The sequence below is a fragment of the Meriones unguiculatus genome, chromosome 10 (genome assembly GCF_030254825.1).
Source record: "Meriones unguiculatus strain TT.TT164.6M chromosome 10, Bangor_MerUng_6.1, whole genome shotgun sequence".
Classification (NCBI taxonomy): domain Eukaryota; kingdom Metazoa; phylum Chordata; class Mammalia; order Rodentia; family Muridae; genus Meriones; species Meriones unguiculatus.
The window spans coordinates 33,005,168-33,011,908 of NC_083358.1; positions in this window are offsets into that span (position 1 = coordinate 33,005,168).

Sequence of the window (6,741 nt, forward strand, 5' to 3'; positions counted from 1 at the left end):
GCCTCCAGCTAACTCGAACAACTCAGGAAAGACCCTGTCTGTCCACACACTGTCAAATCATCATGTGCTCAGGTACTATGACAAAGAAAGCAAAGGGAGACAGGAGTTGAACAATGGTAGCAGATTATAGCCAAATGTAGAAATTAGAAGGTGCTACATTGTGGGGCATGAGGGCACACACCTTAAATCCCAGCACTCTGGAGGCAGAGGCAGGCAAGATCTCTAACTTTCAGGCCAGCCAGGTTTTCGTAGTGAGACCCTGTCTTAAAAGTGCAGAAAAAGAGAAGTTCCTCACTCTGAGTATTTTTACTTTGTAATTTCATTTATGTAACCTAATTTCTCCTCTCCTCTCCATTCCCCCTCTACTCCCCCTTTCATCCCTCACACTCCTCTCCTTGACCCCCACCATCTTCCACCTCCCCTTCCTCTCTTCCCCTCCTCTTTCTCTCCCTTCTCTTCTCCTCTTCCTCCTCCTGCTCCCTTCAGCCTTCCTTTCAGACTACTTTTTGTGGTTGGGCCTTGTTATGTGCAGACTGGTTCCAAACTTCTGGCCTCAAGCAACCCTACTGCCTCACCCTATCAAGTAGTTGGGATGCCAGGCACATGCCCAACTTTAATTCTCATAGACAGACAGACAGACGACAGATTGACTGACTAGAGAAGAAACCCAGGGCCTCATGCATGCTAGGCAATCCCTGTACCACTGAACTCCCTCCAGCTCCTGTCATTTCAACAGCCAAGCCACAGACGGTCTAAACATTTACCAAGCAGCTCTGTGAGCTAGCACATGCAGGTCACACCTATCATTGGCATCTGTCCCTCAGTTCTATCCTAGGTCCAAAGGTGGCTTCCTATGAGCTCAGATAAGAGACAGGTTACAATATGGGTTTGAGTGTTGTGTATCTCCTCTGAGAAACTCCAGAGGCCTGGTCTCCTTATCTCTAGGAAGACCCTGAGGAAGAGGTGTTCTGGTGACAACTGACCATGACAACGCTGTCAGCTCACAAGCAAAGAGCTAGAAATAGTCTATCATGCTCAGTGACAGGAAAAAAACTTATCCCAACTTTCATCTTGAGGGTAACCCAATGTCTCATCCTGTCTAGAATTGTCCTTTCCTGGAAAGGTCTGCACTCTAAAAAAATGCTTGGTTCTAGGCAAACCAGGTCACATGAGCCTCTGCATGGCAACAACAACAGCAAGCTTACTATAGTGGTAAATTCAGTAGAAATAAAAAGATCACAAAGGCTACATCTCTGCCGGTCTCAAGAGTATTTCTCCTCTAAGGCAGGCCTGGGACCCTGGAAAGCCTCTATCTAGCAAGAATTAGAATATTTGAGCCAAGCCTGAGGGTGGCAGAGGTGTGGGGCAAGGAGAGATGCTCTGAGGAGAAGTAAGGGTCAGACCCTGGAACTGGGTTCACGTGACCTGAAGAAGGCGACCTACCCCTGGGGCCTCGGCTTCTTCTTCCCCGCATGGCAGTGTCTCGCTTGTCAGCCGCTCTCAGGCAGTGCAGCCAGGATGCAGAACCATGGGCTAGGACTGTGGGTGCCACTGAAAAACCACGCTAGAATTCTTTCCATTGTGGCTGTGCAAATGTTGCTTGTTCAAAACAAAACTCATGAGTATCTAGGCATATGGGTTATCTAGAGACCGAAACCAGATGTGGTAGGGATGCAACAGGTGCTGAGCCCAGCTCTGAAGCATGTCATTCCTCAGAAGAGGGAGCTGGGTCTCCTCAAGGCTATACCAACCTTAGCCAGGCCATAGCTACACCCCCAGAAGGCAGCCCTGCGGCTGGAGAAATGCAAGGCCAGCAGCCCTGTTCCTCTATCCAAGGCGGCATTTGTGTTTTCAGGGCAGCCCAGCCGAAGTGCTGCTCCTCCACAGCCTGTCAGGGACTGTTCTCACCACAGAACCTTTAGCACCACAGTGCTGCCACAACCGCAGAGGAAAGAGACTGCAGCTTATAGGGCCCTGGTGGCCACAGGCCCTCCATGTCACATGGCGATATAGACCTTTGCTTTCCCACATATCCTGAGTTCCCATTACATCTAGTATAGCTATGAGAGCCCACACAGTAGACATTCACTGTCAAGGTCCCCATCTTGAGCCCCAAGGAAGCGCACTCTGTCATTGCCTTGCCAAAAAATAAAATCTGAAGATGAGGCACAGAGGTGGGGCCTTTTCTATCCAGAAAAGGACAGAATCCACGTTGGAGGCCAGGCCACCAGACTCCAGCCTACCTGTTTATCCACTAGGTCGTCCTTCTCCCTGGGGACAGAAGCACCTGGCTGGGCCTGGGGTGTCCTGTGAGGCATGAGCTGTGCCGAGACCTTCCTAGGGGCTCCTCCCTTGTTCCTCTGGCCTCAAGTTCTTTGTCCCTAGGTGCCAGTAGCTGTACAGAGGCAAGAACTACAAACTGTGGTGCCCATGGGCCAGGCTACAAAACTGGCCAGTACAGGGGGGATGGGCAGGCTGAGGGAAGGGGATGAACTGGGCACAGCCATGGCAGCAGTGCCCAGCTCAGAGGATGTTCAGTTATAACAAATATGGGACAGTGTGGTCTGGTCCTCAGTTTTTGCCAGAGAAGCTAGAAATGTGATTTTTGTATATAAAAAGAAAAATGCCAATTATTAAGAGGTGGGCAGTCGCTGAAGGACTGAAAGCCATTGCAAGTCAAATGGAGCCCGTCAAAAGCCAGAGCAGGGTCCCAGCTCCAGCAGGGCCCTTCCAGAGTCTGTGTTGCTACTTCCCGTTGCCATTGTCACTGTTAGGAATAGAGCCTCTGCTTTTCGGCTGGGTCACCTTGTAGCTCAGGGTGGCCACCTGGCTGAGTGCTGGGCAGTAGGTGGTCACTGAAGCTGGTATGCACTGCTGCCCCCCCCACCCCGCCTAAACAGGAGGGGCCTGGGGAGTGAAAAGGCCTGGGGTAAATGCAGTGGCCACCACTGACAGCCTGGACCCACATGGTGGAAGGAGAGGGCCACCTCCATACGTTGACCTCTGACCTCCACATGCACATGGTACGTGTGGCCAAACACACACACACACACACACACACACACACACACACACACTGAAAGGGTTAGACTAACTTTGTAACCTATATGTCTTCTAAAGCCTATAGTTTTAAGTTTTAGATCCAGGTTAAGCCAAAGCCTCTTAGTACCTTTCCAGAGAATGGAGGAATGTGACCCTATCTGTGAGGACAGATATAAAAAAAGGGCAAACAAGCAATGACCTTCACTCAGCAAAAAGAACGACCAGACCCTTGTCTTCAAGATAGTGTTTCTTAGCAATGAACCCAGACGGCCTCAATCCTTCTTCTGAGTAGCTCCTGACCTCCAGCCAAAAGTCTGCAGCCCCAATCTTCAAGGATGAGCTAACCACCCCCACCTTCAATTGCAGCTGCATCCACACTTGGCAGGACTGGCCAAGCTTGAGCACCTAAGACTAACCAATTATCTTACTTTATAGCTTCCTCATCCAATCCTGAATTGCCAAGACTGCAACTTTAAATTTCCCACAATTTTTCTTTTAAAAACCTAAAGGCCTTTGTCTCCCAGTGCCACTCTTTGCTGACTAGCAGGGGTGACCCCACTGCGCAGTGGTTAAATTAAACCTCTTGTTTTTTGCAAGAGTCTTGGTCTGGGGGAGTTTCTGGGAAAGGCGCAATCTTGAACTCCTGAGCTGTGAGACCCCAGGTCTTACAACACTAAACAAACAAACAAATAAATAAATGTATTAAAAAAAATAAAGTTTTTAAAAGAAGAGTCAAGTCATGCGTTCCTGTCTTTCCACTTGCCTGTCTGAATAAGAACAGATGCTGTTGGCCCTAAGCCTGGACCAAGACCATATCTTGGGGTGGAGAGCAAGGAAGGATGCATATCTGGTACCCTGCCTGGCCATATTCAACCTGAACAGCACAGACCATTCCCTGCCTGACAGTTACCCAGTTAGTGTAGCCATAGCAACAGTCCACCTCGTAAGGCTTCAAGAATCTTCCTCAGTCATCATTATTTGTTTCTTTTTACATTTCTTTCTTTCTTTCTTTCTTTATCATGGTGCTGGGGATAGAAGCCAGGACCTTGTGTGTGCTAGACAAATTCTTTACCCCTGAACCAGTCTCAATTCAGAATTTCAAAACCAGAATCCTCAATCCCCACCTCTGCTGACCACATGCCCATTGTACAGGTTAGAATGCAGAGGCAAGGAGAGGTGGAGAGTGTGACATACTGACTAAAGAGCCTCTCTATTTGAAGGGACCCACAAAAAGGACCTATGTTCTTTCCTAAGATAAAGAAGCTTTAGGGACTCCTGTGCCCTTAACAGTTATGTGGCCTCTGCCAATCTCTGTCCTGTCTGGGCAGCCTGCCATCCAGCTTGGCCTCCCACTGTAGCCTCTGATTTACCAGGTTTGAATTGGTGCCTGGTGTTGATCCTGTCATTTGGAGTGCGCCGACTAGGTGATGTAGGGCTTGGCAATGGGAAGGCAGTTCTTCTTCCCCCAAAGCCTCGAGTGCTGGATGCCAGCCTTCTTTCACTGGCTCATCTCTCCTCAGGAGACCCAGGGCCTCTGATCTGGCAGGCCAGATGTGCAGAAACCCCTGGGGTAATGAGGCGGCCAATGACGGAGAATAAAACTCCTACTGGCTTCATGTGCCCCTCTCAAGTACACCTGCCCATGCCTCTGAGTGGCATGCAGCCTTTGCCAGCCTCTCATAGGCACTCAGCCAGGGCACCCACATGGCCGTGCTGAGTCTCTGAGAGCTACTCAAAGGAAACAGGCCAGATAGGCCAGGTTCTCCCTCTACACTGACCCAATCAGGGCCAGAGCCCTTGACTTTGGACTAATCTTGGAAACAAGGTTGCAAATGCCCAAGCCCCGGGGCCAGGTAGGAGTGCGGCAGCCAAAGCTTATGGTTACAGAGCAAGGCAACAACAGGAAGCAGAAGTAAGCTGCCTGCCTTGAGCACTGCAGAAGTTGATAGCTGGAGTCCAAAGTTAATAAATCAAGAAATAACGGGCTGGCCATGTTATTTATTGCCTAGAGGCAGCCACAGAAACCAGAATCGTGTGGAGGAGTAGGCTGAGGGCCCAGGCTTGTGTTATAAGCCCTCTTTATTAGTTTGGATTTTAAGTTTGTTCAGTAGCATTGTTTGTTTAAAAGTGACCATACTGTCTAGCGCTGGTTTGTGAGATTGCTGCAGTTTACAGACCTCTTTGGGTCTTGAAAGCTACACTCAGGGCTCCATGCTGGAGCTGTGCAGCCAGGTTGCATGATTGTGGCTCACTGGGCAAATTTCTTAGTCACTCTGGGCCCAAGTTTTTCCTACTATAGGAGTAATTCCAGGCTCCTGGTATGTGCAGTAAACGGCCACTAGGAGGCACTGTTCTTATTAACCCTTAACTGGGGCAGGTTTCTCCCTTTCCTTGCCAAGGTGTAATGATTGTCACTCCAGATCGGTCCGGAAAGTTCTAGTTGGTGCAAGAATTCCACTGCACAGAATGTAAAAATAGTTAAAACCACAAGGCGGTTTTCACGCTCAGTGTAGTGCACTTTGCAATGATTAGCTGGTCTTCTTGGGCAAAAGAGTGCCTCTTTCTGACAGAAGCATTTCTAAAAGAGATGAGTAGGGCGCAGACAATGTGTAGTCAAAGTTTTTACTAAAAAGTGGTAGCAATTTAGAACGCACAAATGTTGCAAGATAGCTTTAATTGGGTCATATCCATATCGTGTACTTTTGTTTGCTTTTTTGTTTTTGTTTGTCTTGGTGGGATTTTTCTTTGTTTGTTTGAGACCAGGTATCATGTAACCCAGACTGACCTTGAACCTTGACCTTGCTGAAAATGACCTTGAAGTCTTGCCCCCCCCCCCGCACCCACCTCGTTGCTCTGAATCTCCTGACTTTTGTCTCTGTGTGTGACTGAACATCTTCCATGTTCTTTTTTTTTTTTTCTGTGAAATAGAAATTTGCATCCTTTGCTGATTTTTATTAGACCTTTTATAGTTTTCCCATGGACTCATAGAGTCTTCTGCATATTAGATTATCCATTAATTTCTTAATGGATACAAGACATACATCCTCCCAAGGCCTGTTCTATGCCTATTTTCTTGGTATATCTATGATCATAGAAAAGTTTCACGATGTCATATACTCAGATGACTCCCGGATTTCTTGACTTACTTGAAAAGGAGGGACTGCCACACCTCTGCCCAGTGGGCAAAGCAGGTGGACCGTTGAGGCTTACCTACACCTCCTCATACCACAAAACTGATAGGGGACCCAGCCCAGAGAAGGGCAGGGCACTGGAGCGAGGTGAGGTAATATTTTTATATACTCGTTAGCACTTTTGCATCGGAGTGTCTGTATGTGCACGTCATGTGAAGTAGTAGGGTTTTGTTGTGAGATCAGCTATCCCAACATCCTCTATGGACAAAGCCACTGTGTCCCACAGACATGACAGCCCATGGACAGACATCTCTCTGACATTTTGGCCACTGCTGTCAAGACTGACACATGGTGGAACTCCATAACCACTGGCTTTGAGAACAGCTGGAATGACAGCTGGATGAGAGCTAGCCTCAGCACAGGCCAGGTGAGCTCCCAACTCAGAACTACTACAACTAACAATTATGACTTTGGCTTGGCTTCTATTCTCAAATCATCTTGATTTGTCTACCTTAAAATTTCCACATTTTATGTTCGTTTTGTGCAAGCCACAGGACAGTGACTCGGC